Source organism: Stenella coeruleoalba (genome assembly GCF_951394435.1).
Source record: "Stenella coeruleoalba genome assembly, chromosome: 7".
In the NCBI taxonomy this organism is placed as follows: Eukaryota; Metazoa; Chordata; class Mammalia; order Artiodactyla; family Delphinidae; genus Stenella; species Stenella coeruleoalba.
The window spans coordinates 48,981,515-49,007,585 of record NC_137153.1 but is presented as its reverse complement, the minus strand read 5'-3'; the positions used below and the strand labels follow the sequence as shown (position 1 = coordinate 49,007,585).

Sequence of the window (26,071 nt, the reverse complement as noted above, 5' to 3'; positions counted from 1 at the left end):
CTTCCCCTGGTGGCGCAGTGGTTGAGAGTCCGCCTGCCGATGCAGAGGACAAGGGTTCGTGCCCCGGTCCGAGAGGATCCCACATGCCGCGGAGCGGCTAGGCTCGTGAGCCATGGCCGCTGAGCCTGCGCATCCGGAGCCTGTGCTCCGCAACGGGAGAGGCCACAACAGTGAGAGGCCCGCGTACTGCAAAAAATAAAAAAACTAAAAAAATAAGGCCCTGTCTGTGCAGGAGGTGTTGCCCAGAAGCTAAAGTGCCAAGAGGGGGTGGGGAAAAGGCAGCAGCCCAGGCAGATGGGTCCGGCACGCCCTCCAGCCTCCTGGCCGCCTATGACATCTGTGCCACCCCCAAGGAATAGGAGGCGCCGAGAAGCACCATCACGTGAGGGCGCCTGCAGAGGAATCGGGGCCAGCTCTGAGCAGGACCTCATCCCAGCTCTGCTGCAGCTTGGACACTGACCTGAGCTGTGCCACAAGGAAGCCCATCCTCAGCCTCCCACCTAGGCTAGCCAGCTCTTTAACCAGAATCTCCGGGCCTATAGTAATAAATATCTGTTTGTAAAAAGGGGTAAAAAAAAAATGAGGAATAAATAAAAATAAAGGGGAAAATAGCAGAACAAAGACATCTGAATTCCAACCCAGTAACAATGTTAAGAACCAAATAACTGCTTCTCCTCCTCTGCAGCCAGCCATACAGGTTCAAAGGCATTTCTAATACAAGACTTCATTGCACTGGTTAAAGAAATTTATCTGATGTACAGAAATAAGAGGAAGCAGACATGTTTTTATTGACCAGCTGCTTTGGTGCATACAGCCCACGCTCAGCAGGTCCGCCAGATGCAGGTAATCACCTATAACATGTCTTCTTTTGTAGTATTCGAACTCTAGAATCAAGTTTAATGCTTTTTTAAAAATGTTCGAAACTATTAAAAATTTTACTGCTTTTTCAAAAGTATAAGAAGTCAGTCTGAAAAGACTACATACTATATGATGCCACCTAAATGACATTCTGGCGAAGGCTAAACTGTGAGGACAGCAAAAAGGTCAGTGGTTGCCAGAGGTTAAGGGTGGGGGGAGGGATGAATAGGAGGAGCACAGAGGCTTTTCAATGCAGTGAAAATCCTGTGTATGATACTATAATGATGGACACATCACCATTATACATTTGTCCAAATCCACAGAATATACAACACCAAGAGTGAACTAATAATATAACCTCTGGACTTCGGGTGATTATGGTGTGTCAAAGTAGGTTTATCAGTTGTAGCAAGTGTTCAACTCTGGCGGGGGATGTTCGTAACAGGGGAAGCTATGCATAGGTAAGGACAGGAAGTATAAAAGAAATCTCTGGGGCTTCCCTGGTGGCGCAGTGGTTGCGAGTCCACCTGCTGATGCAGGGGACATGGGTTCGTGCCCCGGTCCGGGAAGATCCCACATGCCGCGGACCGGCTGGGCCTGTGAGCCATGGCCACTGAGCCTGCGCGTCCGGAGCCTGTGCTCCGCAACTGGAGAGGCCACGACAGTGAGAGGCCCGCTTACAGAAGAAAAAAGAAATCTCTGTACCTTCCCTTCAATTTTGCTGTAACCCTAAAACTGCTCTTAAAAAATAAAGTCTTAATTTAAAAGAATTTAAAAATATTCAACCCAAATGCAATGGATACAGGGTCAGAGTAAACAGCTCTGGCACTAAAACCTCATTAAGCTTGAGTCCAGACCTCAGATCCAACAATTACTAGCTTTCAACCTTATACCAATTTACTACCCTCTCTAAACATGAGTTTGCTATTTAGGAAAGTGGTGTCAAAACAGGATGCATTTCAATGATACATTCCTATGTAGATAAGAATGTAATACTATAATGCATATAATAGCGCTTACTCCAGTGTCTAGCGAAGAGTATGTGCCCAGTAAGTAATAGCTGTTCAATTTAAATTTAGTGCTTTCTTTCCAATACTATTTATGTGTATGGGGAGGGGCACAAAATATAAATCCCAATATGTATGTTCAAAAATAAGGCAAGTAGTTTTTGAATTTTGATTCTTCCCCTCTTTAAGTAGAGTATTTCCATTCATATGTAGAGCTATATTTTCAATTCTTTTGTACTTGCTCTTCAATATTCTGGATATTTTGATTAATTTTTACTTTTCTAAATTAGTTTCAATTTTTCTCCTCCTCTATGGTTGAGAAGAGTTTAATCTTTCATCTAGTCCATTTAACTATATTGTGTGGAGGGAAGAGGATTAATCCACTTTTTTTGTACACATGACCTTTGCCATTGACCGTTTTATTCTCTCTACACAGATCAAGGGTGAAGTGGGTAAAAGGTAAGTTTATGCAGAATATTTAGCTAAGAACAATACTAATTAAAATTATTTTCTCTTTACTTGATTCAATGAATATTATCAATATATCAATAAAACTATATGTTGCCTCCATAGGCATGGACTTACAGACAAGAAAAAATTTTAATTAAAGTACTTACAGTAAACCAGAAATCTTGAAATCTATGTTTATTGGTTGGAGATATCCAGGATTTAGGGGTATTTAAGTATAGAAAACTAACTATAAATAGGTAAAATCAAAACATACATACACACATACAAAAATATATAAATTTATCATAGTTGATATTCCTGGTACTATGTACAGGTATCAGATGTCTCTTAAAACATTCAGGCAGAACTTTAGACACTATAGTTTTGTAAGGGAAATGTAGCAATAATAGTAGTTAAAATACTACTTCCTTAGTAACATAAACAGCCTTCTGTTAGATCTGAACATGAAGAGTAGCCCACATTAGGAACAAATCAGTCATTCATGTAACAAAATTCATCATCCAGGTCCTCTTCTCAAAATCATATGGCATTGGTCAAATAACAACCAAAAATGGATTCCATTTATTTCATCAAGATATTAACTTATTTATTCTCTAGCATTATTCATTAATCTGAACAGGACAGAATTTGACATCTAACATTACTGAGTATGATATTATGCACTGTTCATTAGAAAGTAAAAATCATTTAATATTTCAGCTCTGAGATGTGATAGAGTCATTTTATTTTTTTCGCATAGTGTCAAACTGCTTGCTTTCATTATTGAACGTGAAGGAGCCAGTGGAAAAGAAGAAAAATATAATCCCCACAAGTCATGAGAAATCATGGATAAAGTTACTGTGAAAGAGAGAAAAAAATGATTTCTTGACATTGTATGTCAAAGAAACCATGAGAAGTGCTTACAGTTATTTTTCTTTGCTAATAGATAGATATAGCGTTTGGGCAATAAGTATTAGCTAGAGGTTCTAGATCCTTATTAGTATGAGTAAAGTTGTATGGTCAATGCAGATATTAAGATTGTTTTAAAGGTTAGTATTTAACCACCACAGAAATATTATCAATAAGCATGATGTTCTATAGCCAAATTTATCTCAAGCCAATTTGCATTTTAGGCTCAGATTTTGACAGTACACCAAGAGAATGTAAAATCCTATAGACTTATGTTAACTAGTTTAGTTCATAAATCTGACCTGTAAACCAGAATTCCAGTTTGCTAAGGTATGATGAAAAATATAAAGGTAATACAGACTAGTAAATTCTTAACCTCTATTCTCAGAGCCAAGTAATCATCTGATAGGTGTTTGGTAAGCATGGACTCAGAACAGGATTTAAATTAATTGAATTTTATTGTCCTCAGGCTATTCCCTCATAGAAGAAGTCTCTCCCATTGGAATATTAAAAACCTTTTGGATAGGGCTTTCTATGTCTATCTCCCCAGTAGGGATGGTATTGCTAATTTAGTCTTGATAATAGATTAATTGCCATTGGCTAGATCTCTTAACTTACATGCTCATGCCTAGCCTCAGTATATCTCCTATCTTATTTTCTTTTTTAGTGTTCTATTTCTTTTATTCAATCTATTCTCACCAGCCCAGAATCTGATCTTTTTATAACATTAGACAGAGATTTTTAATTTTCTGCTCAATTAGCATCTGTTCAATTCTTTCCCCCCCAGTAGAGCAGCCATGTAGTTTGGGTAGGAATATGGCAGGGGGAGACAGAGATTACCCCACTCCAGTTCTGGGTTGGATCCCAGTATGTCTAAAACAATCAGGATACTCTCATCTCCTCTGCCATATTGATTGGTGTGGATAACCCATCCCAAAGGCAGTGATCAAAATGCCTCATTCTCAACATAGGCAGAAAACTCCATGACATAAATCACAGCAAAATCCTTTTGACCCACCTCCTGGAGAAATGGAAATAAAAACAAAAATAAACACGTGGCACCTAATGAAACTTCAAAGCTTTTGCACAGCAAAGGAAACCATAAACAAGACCAAAAGACAACCCTCAGAATGGGAGAAAATATTTGCAAATGAAGCAACTGACAAAGGATTAATCTCCAAACTATACAAGCAGCTCATGCAGCTCGATATCAAAAAAACAAACAACCCAATCCAAAAATAGGCAGAAGATCTAAACAGATATTTCTCTAAAGAAGATATACAGACTGCCAACAAACACATGAAAGGATGCTCAACATCACTAATCATTAGAGAAATGCAAATCAAAACTACAATGAGGTATCACCTCACACCGGTCAGAATGGCCATCATCAAAAAATCTACAAACAATAAATGCTGGAGAGGGTGTGGAGAAAAAGGAACCCTCTTTCACTGCTGGTGGGAATGTAAATTGATACAGTCACTATGGAGAACAGCATGGAGGTTCCTCAAAAAACTAAAAATAGAACTACTGTACGACCCAGCAATCCCACTACTGGGCATATACCCTGAGAAAACCATAATTCAAAAAGAGTCATGTATCACAATGTTCATTGCAGCTCTATTTACAATAGTCAGGACATGGAAGCAACCTAAGTGTCCATCGACAGATGAATGGATAAAGAAGATGTGGTACATATATACAATGGAATATTACTCAGCCATAGAAAGAAACGAAATGAGGTGGATGGACCTAGAGTCTGTCATACAGAGTGAAGTAAGTCAGAAAGAGAAAAACAAAAACTGTATGCTAACACATATATATGGAATCTAAAAAAAAAAAAAGGTTCTGAAGAACCTAGGGGCAGGAATCTAAAAAAAAAAAAAGGTTCTGAAGAACCTAGGGGCAGGACAGGAACAAAGACGCAGGCATAGAGAATGGACTTGAGGACATGGGGAGGGGGAAGGGTAAACTGGGACAAATGGGACAAAGTGAGAGAGTGGCCTGGACATAAACACACTACCAAATGTAAAACAGATAGCTAGTGGGAAGCAGCCGCATAGCACAGGGAGATCAACTCAGTGCTTTGTGTCCTCCTAGAGGGCTGGGATAGGGAGGGAGGGAGGGAGATGCAAGATGGAAGAGATATGGGCATATAGGTATATGTATAGCTGACTCACTTTGTTATACAGCAGAAACTAACACAACATTGTAAAGCAATTATACTCCAATAAAGATGTTTAAAAAAACTGCCTCATTCCCATAGAGCTGATTTATAAAAGAGCATATGAACAAGTTTAAGCAAATGAAAAGTGAAGTGTGGTGTGCTGGTATCCTTTGCAAAAGATGGTGCCTTGTTCCTTTCAGAAAACTACGAGAACATTCTCTTTCTGGAAAGTGTAATGTGCAAATACTAAGACTAGGGTCATTTTAATACCACATAGGGAACCATCCATGGATGATACTTATCCTGCAAAAGGCAGAACCTAAAGGTAGAAATTGGTCTAAGGTAACATCACTGTCTTCAGGGTTGATTTGATTAAGCATATCAAACTGTGGAAGATTTAAAATATGTCCATTAAAATATCTGACACATCTTCCTTTAATAGCTAGAGTTAACTGCTTTCACCTTGACTGAACTTAGTGACTCACCTCTAACCATCAGTGTGGCAAAAGTAACAGTGACTTTCAAGACTAGGCCATAGACAGCACGGCAGCATCTTCCTTGTTCTCTCTCTCATTCCTTCTCTCCCTCCCTCCCTCTCTCTCCTGGTTCTTGGGGAAGGCAGCTGCCATGCCTACTGGACACTCAAAGTTGCCTATAGAACGGCCCACATGGCATGGAACTGAGGCCTCCTGCTAAGAATGAGGAAGGAGCTGATGCCTTCTACCAACCATGACGTGAGTGAGCTACCTTAGAAGGAGAATTTCCAAGCCCAGGCAGGCACTGAGATAACAGCATCCTTAGCCAACGTCTTGACTGGCACCACATGAGAAACTGATCTAGAACCACCCAGCAAAATCATTCCCTAATCCCTGACCCACAGAAACTGTGGAAAAAAATGTTTGTTTTAATCTGCTAAATTTTGGCCTAATTTGTTAAACACCATTAGAAGTAGAATATACAATCCAACCCCTGGAATGCCTAAAGAGTGAATAATTCCTCTTTATGTTATTACTTAGAATTGGGGCTTACATTTTTTTCATTATTAAATAATGAGTCCTGAACGCTACAAGGTAATATTATATATTTCTACTGTGACCCATGACATATTACTATATTAATATTTCAGTTTAATTCTAAAAGAAAATTATTCTTTATTTCCAAATTCTTGGGTTAAAGGAGGGTGGAAAGGAAGCAATTTCTTGGTAGTAAACAAAGTACTGGAAGGAATAGGAAGGAAGTATCATTTCCTATAATAATATGGGGAAGTCACCAGAGAAAATCCTATCTCAGGCAAAGGAGCCAAAGAAGGTAAAGATACCCACCACCTAAAACTGACTACAGATCTCTCTCTACAAATCTGGTGTACTGACTTCCTGCCACATTCAGGCTATTGGTTCTAAATCTGAGGCCTTAGGTGTCTCAGCTTCCTGTCATAATTGGATTCAGGCAACAATGTTAATTCCAGATTACAACACATGAGATGTCAAGTCCATGCAAACTCAAATCATGCCAAGAATGTTTGGCAAAGGGCTCAAGGCACCATTATTCTGGGGACAAGAGTAAAGAAAGCCGATCTGCAATGAGGAAATCAAGTTAGTTGGACAAATACCAGAAATGTATGTCGGGTGAGGAAAAGAAACATGACTCTCTCAACATCTAAAAATGGGTAGAGACCAAGTGAACTAATGTTCAGTAACTTGAAGACTTAAAATAGATTATGGAAAACGCAGCTACCAGGATTCATAAAAGTCAAAGTAGAAGCCACTGGAGAAAAAAACATAAAACTGCAATGCAACAAAGGAGTCCAATGATTCAGACACACAGAGATAGAACTGGCTCTAAGCTAAACCAACAGGTGTGCACTGACTGGGTCCATCTGTCAAGATAAGAGAGAGTAAAGATGAAGAACAAAAGAATCAATTATTTTAGTGACACTTGCCATGAAATTATTCTGACATTTGCATATTTTTATTGACTCTCCTAAAATCTATGGTACATGTATAAATATATCCATAACAGAATCTCAAATGATACTGTCACGTTTTCACTTTTCCTAAGGTTTCTGTTATTCATGGCACACACTGGTTTTCTTTTTCTGATTTAGGAAGAAAAACAGTTGACATTTACTTTAATTTTATATGTCATGTTATGAGCTGGCTGGAAGAAAGCACTGTTGTTTAATTGACATAAAATTCATCTAGATTGTACACCACTATGGTTCCTTTTAAAGATGGGGGATCTAGGATTAGAATTCACAGTGGTAATAATGGAATCAGGATTCAAATACAGTCCATGTGCCTTCTAAGATGTCATTGCTTTCTTTACTTACTAAGAGATAAAACTGTTCCGGAGACAAGTCATAACTTTACCCAATGCATTGATTTTAGAAAAATAAAGTTCTAGCAATTATTTGGAAAGTTGAAATTAAGCATCATTATACTGTTTGCCTTTGTGTTATTTTTATTGTAATAGTGAAGCAGAATCCACAGGTTCCTTATAACCTGGGCAACTACTTCTTTTTTCTTACCCATGATAGTGCCTTTACATATAGCACCTTATCAACACATATGCTGAGCACTGCCATGCCTCTTCAGTTTTCTAATCCTTCCCTTCATGCATGCATGCATTCAAGGAGTAATTATTGAGTATTTGTTATAACAAAGTACACTTCTGTCTCCACCTATCATAAGACATTTGATTATGTCACCTTTGTTTAAATAGAAATATACCAACTTCCCATATTTTAATAGTCAGCATTTATATATACATACACATATGCATATACACACACACTCTTCTAAACTAGAAGAGTTCTTTCAATAAGCCCCTATTAAAATTAAAGCTTTATAAATTAGAGTTTTACTTCTAGATTACTAAAATGAACTTGCATGAGATTAGGACAACAATGCAATAAAAATTCAAGTTTTAAGTAATACCTCCTTTTTGTAACTTCTTATCAATATACTGGAATCAATTTGAATGTAATTTCTAGCAATAAATTTGTTCAAGCCCTACATATGACTATGTTAACCCAAAGCAAAATAATAACAATATTTTCTGTTCTTTGATGCAGATACAAAATTTATCAGTGCTAAAGGACAAATATATTTGAATAAATATATTCATTTTCAGCATCTAACAATTTTCCATTTCCCCTACTGTTAGATTTTTAATTTGTATTTTTATGTCCATCATATAAAAGATGGGTTTTCTGTTGCTCTTTTTTTATTAAGGGTCTGTAGTGGTGGAGCACACATTTCACATTCAGTGCAATGCATTCAGAAAGAGAATTTACATATTTAAAATTAACATAAATTTTGCTGCTATTTATGCATCCTATCTGGTCATACTCAAGGCAGGTAATGGGCTGTTTGACTGTGTTGCAAACGAATAACTCAAGTTGTTTATACATCTCAATGGCAAATCTAGCACTTTGATATTTTTACACTTTTCTCTTTATGTATTTTTTTCTCTTAGCAGTGTATTTCAACTAGGCACATTGAGACAGAAGGTTAAATGTTTGGTTTAATGACTTTAAACTATAGGGAAAGGGTCTTCAATAATTTTCGGTAAGGGATGCAGTATTTACTGCTACATTCTGTAGAACCCTCTCTGTTTTGTTCATCCAGAGTAGAACTAACCATCTTCGTTTCTACAGCAATTGTTAATGAGCCTTTATGGTTACCCCACAATTTCTCTGGTTTCTTTCTCCTTCTTCTCCTGTTAAGTACAATCCCATTTGGATCTCTTGGCTAAGCAATCCCAAGGGTCAGGAGAAGCCTGGCCCATATCCACTTTCAGAGGCCCCGTTTATATTAAAGAAAAAAACAAAAAATGAAACAATAAAGCGGAGTCACAAAAATGGCAGCATATCTAAAATGCTTATATTTTAACAATTAATGATTTGTCTCGGGCACACACACAGAGATACAATAAAACTCAATTATGCTATTCCAAGATAATTGCAGGATTTATAAAATTTAATTAATTAATTAGTACATTTAAGGCGGTGGGTTCAGCAAAATGACACAGAACTAAAGTTCTGTAATGGAGACGGTGCTTTATACGTACCCTGTTAGTAGATAATGTTACAAGTCTAAACTTGAGGCCTTTCGTGGATATGAGGCCTGAACTAAATGGCCCTTTTGTCCTAGCTGCATCAGGTTCCAAAACCAATCTGAAGTTCACCAGAGCAACAGCAAAGTACCCTGTGCTGGGTATATCGTATTTTTCTATTTCTTAGTCCTGATTTCCTACTGTATACAAGATATCTTGTTTTCATTATAATCCTCCTTAAATTCTTTGTCAAGAGAGCATGATTTTATCACATAAGTTTGAAACCGCATTTAAAATGATAAAGAATAAAATAGCTTAGCAGTATTAAAAATACTCTACAGGGCTTCCCTGGTGGCGCAGTGGTTCAGAGTCCGCCTGCCGATGCAGGGGACACGGGTTCGTGTCCCGGTCCGGAAGATCCCACATGCCGCGGAGCGGCTGGGCCCGTGAGCCATGGCCGCTGAGCCTGTGCGTCCGGAGCCTGTGCTCCGCCAAGGGGAGAGGCCACAGCAGTGAGAGGCCTGCATACCGCAAAAAAAAAAAAAAAAAAAAATACTCTACAGACTGAATTTTACCTCCTAGTTACACACAGATTTGCTTAGTGATAAGATTACCTCAATCCTCTTCTAACTGCAAAAGACATTGCCATTATTATTACTACTATTAATATTATCACAGTTAAATTCATTGAATGCTTACTATGTGCCAGGCACTGCAATAAGGCTTTGATGTGCAGCATCTCACTTGATTTTTACATCATTTGTGTAAATAGGTAATATTATTTACCTCATTTTATAGACATAATATCAGTTACATACTTAGCGAGTCTGAAACCTAAAAAACGTTAATAATTGTAGTCACAGTCTTATGGAGAATAAGAATTGCATGCCCTGGACTGAATCACTACTGCTATCTAAGGCAGACTTGGCCCCCTCAATCTCAATTAAAATATAGACAATAAACTATTTGACTATTAAAAACGTAAGTGTTGAATCTAAAAATCTATGCATATAGCTAGTGGGAACCTGCTGTATAGCGCAGGGAGCTCAGCTCAGTGCTCTGTGGTGATCTAGATGGGTGGGATGTCGTGGCGGTGGGAGGGGGGGTGAGTGGGAGGGAGGTCCAAGAGGGAGAGGATATATGTATACCCATAGCCGAAGCACTTTGTTGTGCAGCAGAAATCAACACAACATTGTAAAGCAACTATATCCCAGTAAAAAAAAAAAAAATCTATGCATAAAAAGCAAATATGATAAATGAAAAGAAAATGAAAATTTGGCATAAACATTAAGAACATTACTTGAGAAATAGTTTGGTTTTGACTATTACAGCCCACTCTTCAACCCAACCTTTTTCATGTGTTGCCTCTTCAGTATGGACATATCATCCTAGGTTAGACAGCAAGGGAAACAAAATTGTGGCCATCCTTCAGGCTGTTTCATTGTTTTCTGCAGTGTTGAGGGAGGAGATCACAGGTGGCTGAGTAGGTGGACAAACCTTACATCTGTCATGTCATGAAGTCTATAAAGTATGTGATGGACCAAGTACTATGGAGTAGTAGGCTTCCTTTTTAAAACTGTTCTTTTGTGTTGACTCCCCAAAAGCCATATGGGCTGGCAGGATCATAGATGGAAGGGACTTATGTTACCTTTCCAAACAGGCAAAATATCTACAAAAGAAGGAGCTCTGGGTCAACTGGTGGACTTTAGGATTACCAAAAAAAACCCAAAGCTGATTGTGATATACCACTGGGAGAACTCAAGAAAAGACTTCAACTCTCCCGTCACAGCATTAGAGCATAGCCATGCCAGTGCCCATTAGATGTAAGAATCTTGATATGTAAATCTAGACTTGGATTAATCAAAATCACCACAGTTGTTGAGAAGTAATATTTCGCCTAAGTATCCATTTTCAACACATGGATACTTTCAAGAACTGCTGCTTTTGTAAATACACTGTAGTGGTATAAATACCCTTAATTGGAAATACTAGTTTATCTATTCCAAGAGCTTACCTATCTCAAGATTGGGCTCCTCAACACCATTATGTTATTTACCTTAGTTCATATTACTAGTAAGCATTCTTTTTTAAATTTTACATCAAGTGTATTAAATACTGTTTAATTTACCCTGGGGCTATATTAAACCAGTTATTTTGGAATTCTTGATGAAATGGCCCTCAACTGGGAGCCAGAAAATCTGGTCCTAGGCCTGGCTCTGACACGACGTGGTCATGTGATCCTGGGCAAGTCTCCGAGCCTTGTTTATCCCTTTGTAAATGAGAGGATAGGAGTAGGTGAAAACTAAAGAAGAGGAGAGAACACATCTTTGTTTCAGCTCTAACTGTACACAATGTAAGAAAGTACCACTCTCTCCTAGACACGTATCTCAAAAAAACCTGATGCCCATTTCATTAACATTACTAACCAGCATATCTCTGAAGTGGTAAGGCTGTCTAGTAAAGTAGGGACCTCTGGCCCAATCCATTTGGGAGACACATTGAGGAAACTGTGAAAAAGATGCCATCCATCACAGCCCGGTTTTAATGTGAAATTTCAGTGCTTAAAATACAAAGCAAGCTCTCTGTTCTTTATGGGTTCATAATCATCTCAATGATTTCTGAGTAAACTTCAAATTGATCATCTACCTTACAAGAATTGAAGCACTGAACATAAAATCTACTCAACAATGATGTGGCATTGTGTAAAACTAAAAATATGTGTTTTTCCTCTCAGTAAAGAGTCCATTTGTTTTTCCATGTGTAAGAATGGAATACTGCAGTGTCTCAAACTGATGAATTTGAAGTAAATACAAAGGCCTACTTAGCAGGCGTGCATCCACAAGATAAGGAATGAATGATTCTATAAAAATGGCATTGCTCCCATTAATATCTGGAGACATGTTCACTGCTCTGCATGCCACAGATGTTTAATGTCTTCCTTTCTCACTGAAGGGAAAACTGAATTGCATTTATTAATGAAGTGGCCAGCAGCAAACCAGAGCTTTCCAAAACACAATGCAGAAATTGCTGTTTGAAGGTAAGCAATTTGTAATTCAAACTTAACCTCACAGCTAAACATTTGGCTTATTATATGTTAAGAACTTTTATAAACATGCCGTTATTCCATTTTGTTTTTAATTTGTAGATTTAATTTACTTTCTGCATCTTCAGAAAGATCCTCCTCTTTCTCACTCAGGTTCCATTAAATATTACTTGGGATATATGTCTCAAAGTTGAAAATATTTGTTAAAACAAAGAATAATTTTTTTTAGTAAAGGGATTTCTCAAACCTTTATTTGATATAAAATTATTGTTAGTGTATGGCATTTGGCAAAGACATATTTTAACTCAAAACTGTTAAAACATCACCAAACGGAAATGGCCCAATATGTGATCATCTTAGAATTTAAATGTATAGGTCCATCAGGTTTTCTGGAGGAGAAACCTTCAACAAGGATTTTTGTTTGTTTGTTTGTGTTTTTTCCAAGAGAGAGCAAAATGTTCCCTTCAAGGGAAATCACCTTAGAAGACTGAGAGGGAGAAGACCAAACCTGGTCAGGGAATAAGTCCACAAAAAAGAGGAGAAGTGATCTGGGTGATAGCATTGTGTTTCACCTGTTCTCTGGCCTGAACTTTTCTGCTGGAAACTTGTCAAAAGCCAGGCAAAGAAAACAGGAAGGAAAAAAAAAAAAAAAAAAGAGGTGAGTCTAAAGATATTAAAAGTCCAAGAAAGCCTGGCTTTGTGGTCTCTAGAGCAGAAAGGGACACAAATGGAGAAAGGATAAGATTCTCATTTAAGAGAGTCAAATCTCACAACACCAAAACGTGGGCAAGAGCATCAATCTTAGAAACCCACAGGAGAATGAAAGGATGACTTGACAGGGAGCCATGCTAGTCTGCATCCAGAGGGAAGCTGCAGGAACATTCCTGAACATGCTGGACTCATGAAGGTTGCTTTCCTGAGCATATGTATGGTTAGTAAGGCCTAGGAAAGAAGTATATAGATATTTTTAACATCTACTTGAAAATCAGTTTATAATCCCTATGATGTATGACCCTAAATTCTCCAACGGTCATTTTCCTGAACATTCTCCTAATTCTTGGAAACTCTGTGACCCAACTAAATCCTTTTCTACAGTATTTAAATGCCATGTTATAACCTAAGTGCAACTACCCAATTCATCCATGATATAGGTCTTTCTTCCGACGTGAAAAATTTCACCAAGACACCAGTTTTAGCCCAGTGCTATTGCTTAATTAAAGGCCACACTAAGATCTCGTGGGATAGCAGATAGCTAGTGGTATGCCATTGCTCAAATTTATTCCTGGACAATTGAGTATGGCTAAATGAGTCCCATGAAGTGAATGACCCCAAGGTTCTCTCAAGCTTCAAAGTAATTATAGTAATATAATCAACATATACTTTCAAAGTGGATGAAAACATGTAACAATTAAGATGGTTCATTTTATCAACTTCTAATTACCTGGTATATTCACTCTTACCAGACATTATTTTTACTCATTATTATGAATGCATTCTCAATTGCACCTATAACACATAACCACCCAAGACTATGCTTGCTCTTACCTACTAATTAAACATCTCTTTATCTTCTAATTCCATCTTTATCCAATCTTTGGTACAAAATAATACCTTACATTTATGGAGCACCAACCTGGGATCCAGAACAATGCCAGTGCATTGTTCTTCCTCACAGAAATCTAGCAAGATCTGTTTATATGTTTATATAAGTTTAAATATGAGGAAACTGAGCACAGAGGGTCAAATAACCTATCCAAGTTCATGTAGCTATTAAGGCACTGAACCTGTATTCAAACTGATGTCTGGCTCAAAAACCTGTATTCTTCTTGTATTATCACACTGCTTCTTAGTTTAAGTTGTCCTTCCACAAAGAGAAAGTGTAATATAGATCTCTAAAAGAGATTTAGTCCAGGTCTGGGTGGGCTACTTCCCTCCTGTTTTCTGAAAACATTTATTCCTACCTTACCACTGCCACATCATGTTTCGTTTCCTGTCTTGTGTCCTGCTTGCTCATCCTATGTCCTTCCTCTGCTGTCTCCTTGAAACATTATCACAGACACTTAAATACTTGCTGGCCAGCTGGTTGTAGGAATGTTTCCAAACTATGCAAATTAGTTCTATCAACTCGTTTCCTCTTTATCTTGCTTCTTAAAATTGAGAACTTTGGTTAGAAGAATCCAGAGGCAAACAGATGCCAGAGATCTCACAATTTTTTTTTAACAACTTGTGTAGCCAAGGACAGATATGATTCTTTCAGGCTTAAAGCAAAGAAAGCCTTCAGTACATCTTTCACAATTTATAGGAAACCTAATTAAGCAGGAAAAGGTTGAGCTGCCTCACGTGTACATAATGTATCATTTTCAAAATTCCTTCAGAAAATCATTTCATGTGATCATAACAATGATTATGGGAGATAGGCAAAAACAGGTTCAACTGAGGTTAAGAGGTTTTCTCAAGGTCACACAGCAAGTAATTATTATGCAATTAATTAATATTAAAATCATTTTATCCCATCCCAGTTGAGTAAATATTTAACTGCAAACATTCAGATATCTACACTGAAAATAATTTTTAAAAGTACTTCAGTAGTTACTGAGCATTTAAAATGGATAATGCCAGAACTTTAAAGGGACAGAAAGCAGCATACATTATGAACTTTGCCATTAAAACAGGTTTTCCTAAGCCCTGGGGGGGCCATTGATGGACCTTTAGAACTCCATGAAGTTCAGGAAATTATATACAAAGTTTTGTAAATTTTACATTTTGCTAAGGAATAGTTTGATAGTTCTCACCTATTTTCAAAGTTGTCTATGACCAAGAGAATTTTAAGAACCACAGATTTAGAGCTAAAAATGTAGTTAAAACACAGAATAATTGAAACTCTAAGGTGAGTGGATTGTCATATAACTTGAATTATTCACTTAGAGATGGACAATATAATGGCAAAATTAATTTTTTTCTAAAGATCTCATATATTTTCAAAATCACATAATCTCAAAATAGCATACTGAACTTTTTTTGGAATAAATGCTCCTCAGACTGTTTCAAGCCTTTCATTAATTTTCAGAGCTCTGAACCAGTTGACTTTTTGACAATTTTTTTGGTGTTCTTGCTGCTTTTATGAAGGAGGAGATTTTTTCAGAAGTCCTTACTTGAGTATTCCAGAAGTGCGCCCCCACCTGTGTATTGGTGTGATCTGATTTGGAGATCTACACAGAAGCCCTATGCTTGGGTGATTTGTTGAAAATGATAGTGATCTCAATCTCAGTGGTAAACAATCAAGGAGGGCCAACATTACCACTGCCTGAGACTTTAATGCTGGTGGGGGAAAGTAACAAACCAGCCAAAAAAATTAACAGGGCTATCTAGGGGAATGAGATAGCCATAGCAGGCTTTGATACGCTCCCAAAGAAGCTTTGATAAGCTTCCCAGGGGAAGAGGTTGGAAAAGTTGCATGAAAGTTCAAGAGAGACTGGAAAAGGTCCCAGTTACATATTCATCCCTAGTTGAACCTGAGACCTACATCAGCAAAAAGTGAAAGCTGAGTAAGACTTGTAAACTGTCTGAACTTTGAATGCATTCCCCACCCCAAACATAGAACCCCTCAGCAACAGCTGGAAAGCCCCTGGCTCAAAAGGTCTAAGTACAACCTCTCATCAACCACTGGCTGACCTTTAAGCTGTTCTAGGAAGGAAGAAACAGCTAAGAAGCCGCCAGTCAAGAATAAAAAGAACTAGCAGAGACATCAGGGGCCACAGACTCCATGGGAGACCTCTTCTACAGAATTTGTCCAATGAAGTCATTAAGTAATCCAACAAAAAGCAGCAGCAGCAGTAGCAGCAACTACCGTCCCTGAGTAAGAGATCAGAATCCACAGTTGCTACAATAGATCATCCAAAATATCCACTTTTCAAACAAAAATTACAACATGCAAATCAACAAGGAGGTGTCATCTATACATGAGAAATAAAGCAGTCTATAGAAACGGATTCATTGCAAAGGAATAGAATTCCTGTAAAAGCATTATCGTGAGTTAGCCAGGACTGAACATGCTGCAACAGAGTCTTAGTTGTTCCTACAATAAGGAAAATGTCAGTCTCACAGTGACTTGGGTGCCCTATTTTCTAAAGTAGTCTAACTGTTCCATTTGGGCACTGGTTCAAGTACTTTAAATACCAGAAACACCCATTCTTCTGTATTTAACCCACTGGCTATCATTTCAGTCACCCAGTCATAGCAGCTGTCTGTACCACTTGCAACTCTTGCTGTGATCATCTCCACAGAGGATGGACATAAAAATGAGATATGGAGGGACACCACTGTGAATGGGCACTAGAGTTTTGCCCTTCCCAGTGCTTCACGTCGTCACTGATTAGGTGGAAAGGCACAGAAGAGTATTTGGGCAGGAAGGGGAATGCCTCGTTACCTCAAGGAGTCCATACTTCGGTGGGTCTGGCAGATATCTCCTGGTCCTAGCGCCTGAATTTCCTTTCCCCCTACAGTTGGCAATGGAAAAAGTGATGGCCCCATGTAGTGTCTTTTTAAAATAAAGTTAAGGAAGCAAGAAAATAGCTTCTGAAGAAAAGGGCAGTAAATAAGGGGGATAAAACTTCAGTCAGTTTAGTACGTTCCCATTACTCCTGCTATAAATTTTAGCACTGAGACTGTGTGGTTTTAAAGAGATCCCACCAGCCGTTTATTATTTTGCTTTTGCATTTCCAGTTTATAAAGTCAAGTTGAGCATCTTGAGATTTGAATTCTATATGGTTGTGATTGTTTTAAGCAACTTTACTATGAAGGCAAAACACAGGAACAGCATGGCTATATCCACCCACATAGATGCCTAGAGTGAGCACACTTTTCCCTAGACTTCTATGAGACGTGGAAGCACAGTCCTTCCATAACAGCATCTTAGGCTGTTAAAACCCACAGGAAAACTGCTCTCTGGAGATACAAGGACTGTGAAAAACAAGGGAGTAAAGGCAGGAGAAGATGACTGCATAGCAACAGGACCTGAAAAGAGGTGAGAAGGGAATTTCTATCTCTCAGGAGGAGCCACAGTGCAAAGATGGGAGAAAAACTTCAATAAGGAGAGCATTGGGAAATGTCTAAGCTGAATCTGCTCATATAGGAAACTGGTTAGGGTCAAGCTTCTCCCACTACTGTTTAGGAAGCAGAACTGTGTCTTATTGCCAATCTATTAGACAATCTAATGAACACAGCTTTCTGCTCTGCATCATAAAGAAGCCAGATCAAATGCCACCCTCCAAGTTAGACCAAATCCAGCTTAGTCTGAAGCCTACCTGTTCCCCAGGTAGGTTTTTTGACTTGTACTGGAAATACAATCTTTCATTCACAGTTCTAATCCTGGAGAGCATCTGGACATTGTTTGTTTGCTCTTAAAGAACATTTTTCAGAAGGACATAGTGGATCTAGTGCTGTATTTTGAATTTAAAAATTTTAGAAGTTGCAAATCAAATAAGGAAAGAGAAATCAAAATATCAATAGGTTTTTACATTTTCTATTAACTGTAAAATCCAACTAATCGAAATAACACACTCCCAGCCCGGAATGCACTTCACATAATTGGCTCCTTCTCATCCTTTAGGACTCAAATATTAAGGCCACCAATTTAGAGCATCTGGCTTGGGCTATACTCTCTAAAACCTCTTTATTTTCTTTGTTGTTTATCTGCCCCATTTAAATGGAAACTCAATGAGAACAAGCACCATGTTTATCACACACCCTAATATGTAGATGACGTGTCATAAATATTTGAATGAATATTTCTAGATCAGAAAATGGATTATGCAACTCTTCTACATGGGTCATATTTCTTGTAGTAACTCTGAGTTTCAACAAATATTAAAAAATTTGCATTTTTATTATCTTTTAATAAGTAAAACACATTAATTCCTGTTTCATAAATTGAACTGATTTTTTAAGCACCTATAATTTAACAGTTGTTTTAAGATTTTAGAACACCAAATGTGAATATCACGGCCCCTGTCTGGAAGGATCCCCAGTAATGAACATTCTGCCTGTTATATAGCATTGCACGCAACATCACTGGCCCTTTTATTACTCTGCACCATTGTACACGCTGATCCCATTTTCTGGAAAGCCATGGTAGCTTTAATGGCTTGAAATACCTTCCTCATTCTCCAAAACACACTGAAGGGTGACGATACACGCTACATTTCAAATACACACACGGGAAACAGCAGATGCTTTTACAATGGTCATCTAGAACCACAGTCTGTTACAGTAAAGGAAAAATAGACTGAAAATATTGACAAGCTTTCTGAAGTAGCATATCTTTGAATTGTTGATACAAGCAAAAACACAGGAAGCCTTGAAGATATTAGGCAAACCGATGTTTAGATTACCAAGCTTAGAAATTAGAAGACGGTTGGGGGTTGAGGGTTAGAAATGGTTAGAAATTTCTCTTATCCTGTGGGCTTAACTGAAAGCAACTTATCATTTCAGAAGCACAGAATATCAGACAAGAGTTTCTGCCTTAAAAAGTACATAAAGGTTTAGATCCGAAACTCCTTCTATTTTCTTAGTGAGAACAGAGATGAGGATAATGTTACCCCATGCTTTAACACTTAAAACAGTCCTGTGTGGGCTCTCTCCATAGAGCTTAATTCCATCCTTCTTTATATAAAAAGAGATAAAAGAAAAATAACAGGACTGATTTTAGTTATAAAGGCAAAAGTCACTGACAGAGGCAAAAATTTATGGGTTACACTTTAGTAGAAAATAGCAAGGACAGAAATTTTTTTTTTTTATCAAATAGCCTTAAAAGCTTTGTATATTACCAAAATGGCATATAACAGGGAAAATCATAAACATAATCCACCACATTTCAGGGAACCATGTGATATACTGTCCACAATTTAATTGCATTTGTAATGAACTGTAATTCATTTTGGAAATAGAGCAAGAGTCCGAACTCTATTCTTCTGTCAACCACTAATTCGTTGGCAGAAAAACTTTCTACAGCTCACTTATCAGCTCTAGAATGGGGATGATTTTCTACCTTCTTCATGGCCTATTTGGAGGATTACAGTTACCTATGAGGGCTTTGAAAATGTGTAAAAGGATTATGCGTGCGTTTCTAACCAGCCTAAACAGTCACCTTCAAATACCTAAGAATTATTACTGTTTCATCCATTTTTTCTCTAAAAAGTAAATACAGATACCATTGCCGAAGATATTTTAAAAAATAAACGTTAATAACATTTTCAAGAACGGGGAAACATGACATTAGCACATAAACCATTGGTTACTGGTAGTGAAGTGGACTGAATGATTTGGGTAAACTTCCCCTCGATAGAGCCTCATCACAGGTAAGCCCTCCTCTATTCAGCCCGTGGGTCAGAATGCATCCTCTAAAATGGCAATTACGGATCGTGTTGCTCCTGTGCTAACCTATCAGGTCAGATTCCGATCTCCATGTCAAAGTCCCTCATCAGGAGGTCAGGACTCCTGCCTCCCTCCCCCATTTCCTTCAGCTGCTAGATGTTCAGTCATCAAGGCCCTCTAAGGATCTAAACTCCACTCTGAGGGCAGGTACTGTCTCATTCCTCTCTCGCCTACATCCTCTTTCTTCCATCATTTAAGTAGCAGCAAAGCCATTCGCTCGGTTGCCCGTCTTAGGGGAAATTCTTTTCCACTTCCTATTTCTCTCTCTGTAATAGAATGACTTGTTCAAATGATATTTGTCTCCTGCTGTCCTGTAAATTCCTTGAGGGCAAATGCATGTCACTTTCCTTTTTCATGTTTCTATAATACGTTGCCCAGTATTGTCAATATAGCAGTGGTGCATGAAACTTCATTAACAAATAAACATCAGAATTTCTCTCTTCTGCTGAGCCCTCCCTGACTGCTTAGAATGAAAACAGTGAAGTCTGAGTCTATCCTGTTTAGACACGGCATTTTTATTGCTCCCCAACTTAATGCCCGTAATAATTGCTTCCACTCTGCACCACCCACCTCAAATCCACCCTCCATACAACAGCCAGACTGATCTTCTTAGAGCATAAATTAGAACACGGCCTTTCCCAGATTCAATTACTCCAATGGTCTTGCACCAGCACTTAGAATTAAATTCAACTTCCTTTCCTGGCCTTGGTGATATAATTTCTAACAAGAAGAATGTTCCTGCACATGTCTACAACCTCACCTGCTCCCTATTCCCTTTTACTCACAGCACCTCAGCCACAGTGATCCTGGGACATGCAGCTAATTATCAGATTAGGCCTTTTAACTGACCATCGTCTCAGCATGAAACGCTCTGCTTCCGAATCTTCACGTGGCTAGTGTTAGCTCCACGGACACTGCCTCTGAAAGCCTCCTATCCGCCTGAAAGCCAGAGGAGCCGCCGAAGATACTCTCTATCACGTCTCCTATTTTATGTTCTCAACAGGTCTTAAAATTATCTGATACATTCTGAGTTATGTGTTTATTGTCTGTTTTCTCGCAGTATGTAAATCCTGTGAGATAAGAGACCTCATCTCTTTCATGTCCCGCAATAACCCTAATTCCTAAAACACCGCCTGGCGCATAGTAGGCACTCAGTACATGATCATTGTGTAAGTAATTGAATGACGCTGGGTTTTGCCTCCACACTCCAATTACTTTTTAAAAATGTATTTTAGTTTTATTCTGAAACATCTCTATTTTTATATTCTAAGGGCAATTTCAAAGCAACACACAGAGAAATCATGGCTTAATCATCTTTAAATCCATCAGTCTAGCATGTGTCAGACAGATGGGTTGTGCTCAGTATTTATGGAATTCTACATAAATGAAATACACGTAATCATTTTTCTCTTTTTTTCTTTTTTTTCCGGTACGCAGGCCTCTCACTGTTGTGGCCTTTCCCGTTGCGGAGCACAGGCTCCGGACGCGCAGGCTCAGCGGCCATGGCTCACGGGCCTAGCCGCTCCGCGGCATGTGGGATCTTCCCGGACTGGGCCACGAACCCGTGTCCCCTGCATCGGCAGGCGGACTCTCAACCACTGCGCCACCAGGGAAGCCCCACGTAATCATTTTTCTTATATGGCTCGGAGTTATATGTTTATACTTACTCAAATGCAAATTCCAGCTTAAAGAGTATGTTTTACTACTAAAGTTCATTTTTCAACGTGTTCTTTTTGGTTAAAAAGAGATGCAACCTCAGTTTAATTTTATAAAGGGGAAGTTGGATTCCCAGGTTAACTGATAAGAATCTATTTAGCCTATTAGCTTCTGAACTGTGAAAGAACCTTTTGACATTCTTATCAACTGTGACCTCAGCACTGATTTACAAAGAAAATATAGGTGCTGATTGATTTGGGTGATCTATTCTTCCCTTCCTCTTTGGGCTTATTTTTGAGTATGATCAAAAAAATTTTTTTAATAGCTGCCTATTCTTTTTGAAAGAAACCAAAGTTGGGGATTACTGCATAGGCATGCACACACACATTTTCTCCATTGTTCTTGCTTTGTTTTGATTGTGATTTTGCAATCCTGTTTACTATTGATATGAATAAATCTTGTAACTTATCTATTTTTCCTTAACCATGACAAAACAGATGACTTGGTCACCTTGTCCCAGAGTCTTACCACTTTCACATTACTAATTAGTTCTCTCTCATGGTCAAAATGAATTCCAGACTCTCCATTCCTGAAATGGTTTCCTCTATTTTCTGAATGATAAGATTGTCAAGGAGGTAAATTATTTTTTTATTTACATTTAGAAATTTGAGACTTCTAGCAGTGTCCAAATAGGTGAGCATCTCTATTCAAAAACCTTCCTTTGCCTCTCTCTCTTCTGGAATCTGATTTACGAAAGCCTCAAACTTACCCCAGCCTGCCTAGGCCAGTTAAGGCAGCATGTCAGCTCTAGAAAGGTTCACTTGGTTCTTGACCAAATGAGGCCAAGTAAGGCAACATTGAAAGGATGCAGTGCATTATCAGAGAGCATCAGGACAGGTAGCAAGATGATTAAAGGGAAAAGCTTAGAAGCCAAGCAACTTGTTTCAAATTCTAACCCCACCACGTATAAAATGATTACATCTAAGCAGCCAATCTTCTTAACAGAATAGAATCTCCAGCAATCTATAAAAACATACTTGTTCACAAATACCAACTATAACAACCTTTGTACATTATAATCCTTAGCAGTCCACAAAAATTATGTCTGTGAAGTATCACTATTTTGAAGTGATTGAAGAATAAGTTCTTCTTATTGTTATTCAATAACTTCAATAAGTTATTCTTATTGAAGAATAAGTCAGAGAAGATTTTTATCTTTTGCATAATCCACCAAATTTTTTTTGCCTCTTTTTTAAATTGAAGTATAATTGATTTACAATATTGCATTAGTTTCGGGTGTACAACAAAGTACTTCAGTTATACATACATAAATATCTATTTTATTCAGATTCTTTTCCCTTATAGGTTATTCTAAAATATTGAGAATAGTTCCCTGTGCTATACAGTAGGTCCTTGTTGGTATTCTATTTTATATATAGTCGTGGGTATATGTTAATCCCAAGCTCTTAAGTTATCCATTCCTCCACCCTTTGGTAACCTTAAGTTTGTTTTCTATGTCTGTGGGTCTATTTCTGTTTTGTATATAAGTTCATTTCTATCTTTTTTTTAAGATTCCATATATAAGCAATATCACATGATAGCTGTCTTTGTCTGGCTTACTTCACTTAGTATGATAATCTCTAGGTCCATCCATGTTGCTGCAAATGGCATTATTTCATTCTTTTATATGGCTGAGTAATATTCCATTGTATATATGTACCACAACTTCTTTATCCATTCCTCTGTTGATGGACATTTAGGTTGCTTCCATGTCTTGACTGTTGTAAATAGTGCTGCTGTGAACACTGGGGTAGGTGTATCTTTCTGAATTACGGACAGAAGATGTAAATAGACATTTCTCCAAAGGAGACACACAGATGGCCAAAAGGCACCTGAAAAGCTGCTCAACATCACTAATTAGGAGAGTGCTTGCTTTTTAGAATTCTATTATAGACTATTAGAGAATCCTGGCAGGCCCCCCAGAGAACCCTGGACCCTACTTCGAGACATACTTTCCTTTAAAGAGTAATAAAGAAGACTGGCTAATAGCATTGGCTCTGGAGACAGATAAACTTCTATTTAAATCCATGCTCTAGAAAAATAGTCTGCATGCATTTAGGCAAGGTATTTGAACTCTCCAAACCTATTTATTTACTCATAAAGTAGGGAAAATAGAACCTACTTCCTAGATTTATTGTGAGAAATAAATAAGATGACACCTGTGTTTAGCACATGACTATTCTTAAATATTAGTTACTAATTCCAATTTACACACAGACACACACACACAGTTCGACAGCAATTCCTACCTCTTAAAAAGGTCTATAATCCACCCAATGACCACCTTCCTGCCTCTCTACCTGGATCTCCTTTCCTCATTCTGCATCAGCATTACGTCTCTCACACTGTAGAGTATCCAAGAACAGAGACTGCATCTGGAAAGTTGTCTTATACAACATCTAAAACAACTTGACGCAAACTTTTGGATGGTGTTATTGCAGTGGAAGATAGCTGTAAAAATACCTCATATAATCTAAATCCTATGTTTCTTCTGGATCCAACATCTTTTGAAGTTGATAAAATCCAATGAGTTCACATCACAAAGTTATTAAGCAGAATACGTTTCACAATCATTATTTCCTGGGATTGGAAAACACATAGAAAACTGACAACTTGTTAAATAATAGTTATTTTCTCTAAAAGCAAATTCATCTTTCTCCAGTCTGCTTGATGCTTTGTTATCAAGCCCAGATATGTTGTCTGTTGAAAAGCTCTATTCAATCTTTCGTATTCACATTCTATTTTTTCTAGACTTCACATTCAAGATAGATGTTCAAAAAAGCACACCTATAGCTAACACTCTCTGCTTAATATTCCTAAGACCCGATCACTTCATGCTAAGCCTGACTATACAAGTGGGAAGGATATTGCTAGAGCTGCAAAAGAACATGAACAGATGTCCTCAAAGGACAGGAGGTTTTAAGACTATGAATTATGAAGAAGATTAGCCTTGAGTCAACATTCCTGTCTTAGAAATGATGAGATTAATAAGCAAGATCACACTGATTCAATGATGGGCATTTTCAAATCTTTTAAAGCAGAGAACAGATTGAGTCCAATGAGTTTGTTGAGCTACTATAGAGAGAAAATTAATTCAAAAGTCAATGACTAATGTTGACAAGGGACCAGAACCTGGGCAATCAAAACGATTTTTTCTACAGGAAAGATTGCTAGATTCTGACACCAAAGTCACAAAAAGATTTTCCTGAAGTAGTTTAGGGGTAAAAGATGATATGTAAGGATGTCAGAATTTTAGAAGACAAATTTGAAGTGGACTGATATGAAACTAATAATTCACATGTGTAGATCCAGGCACCAAGTACATCTGTATTCATTATTGCTTCATGAGCACCAAGCACTGTTCTCAGCCTCTGAGAGCTGAAATAGTGAACAAGACAGACATTCTCACAAAATGACCAGGAAACAAGAATCATGAGTCCATCATGATAAGCGAAGACACTGAATTTCAGAGATTAAAAGTGTCCACAATCACACAGTAAGTGAAAAAACGGACTTCTAACTCTAAATTGAGATATCTTTCCTTTGCATAACACTTGTCCAAATAACAAGTTGCCCTGAAATATAAAGCAACAGCTTCTATCCCCATTTTCCTCACTGGTTAAGGGTACAGATTCTGAAGTCAGATGACCTGTGTTCAAATCCTACTACCACCTGGTAACCTTAAAGGATCTACATAACCTCTAAGTATCTCACTTGCTTCATCTGTAAGATGGGTGTGAGACAGTATGAACCTCATAAAGATGCTGTGAGGATTAAATGTGATAATACTCATTAAGTATCCAAAACAGTACCTGGCATGCCACACACGTTTGAAAAACACCAATTATTATTGTTGTTGTTACGTGTACACTTAAATTTATTTTGTGAACTGAAAGCTGTTTTGCAAGTAAACAGCTCATAAGTGTCAGTGGTCTAAAAAATATAAACACGAGTATAATAAAATACGACTAGTTTGGATTGAGAATAATGATCATTTCTAGGTAAAAGGTTTGAATTCATAACCATTTGAGTTTTTTCAGCATTAAGGACCACAGACCCAGATTTTTAAAACAAGATATGGACATTTACTGTAGTCTGCACATGGGAAGAAGAAACGGGGGAAGTACACACAGGGCATCCGCGCTGCACCTCTGGGGGTTCCACTTGTGCTGTAGTCTATAGGAACTGTGCTCTAAGGAGGCGTGCAGCCAACAGGCTGGCAAAGCCATACCTAAGGACTCCCAGAGCACAGCGGAGTAACTCAACTCCCAGGTGTTTTGGTAACTGTCATAAAGGGTCTGACTCCACTTTTGATGTTTGGCTGTTGACAGCTTTCAAGCCCCACTCCTTCCTTTGCCCTCTTGGCACCATCAGGACGTTCAAGTAACACGCACCAATCCCCACTGCCCAACCCCCAAAAAACCCCTGGCTAGT

At 38.0% G+C, this 26,071-nt stretch overlaps 1 protein-coding gene across 8 annotated transcripts in view; it reads right to left on the bottom strand.

The window, feature by feature from the left end:
* Nucleotides 1–26,071, bottom strand: part of CAAP1 (caspase activity and apoptosis inhibitor 1) — a 1,159,962-nt gene that overhangs the window by 605,607 nt on the left and 528,284 nt on the right. The window lies entirely within an intron of this gene.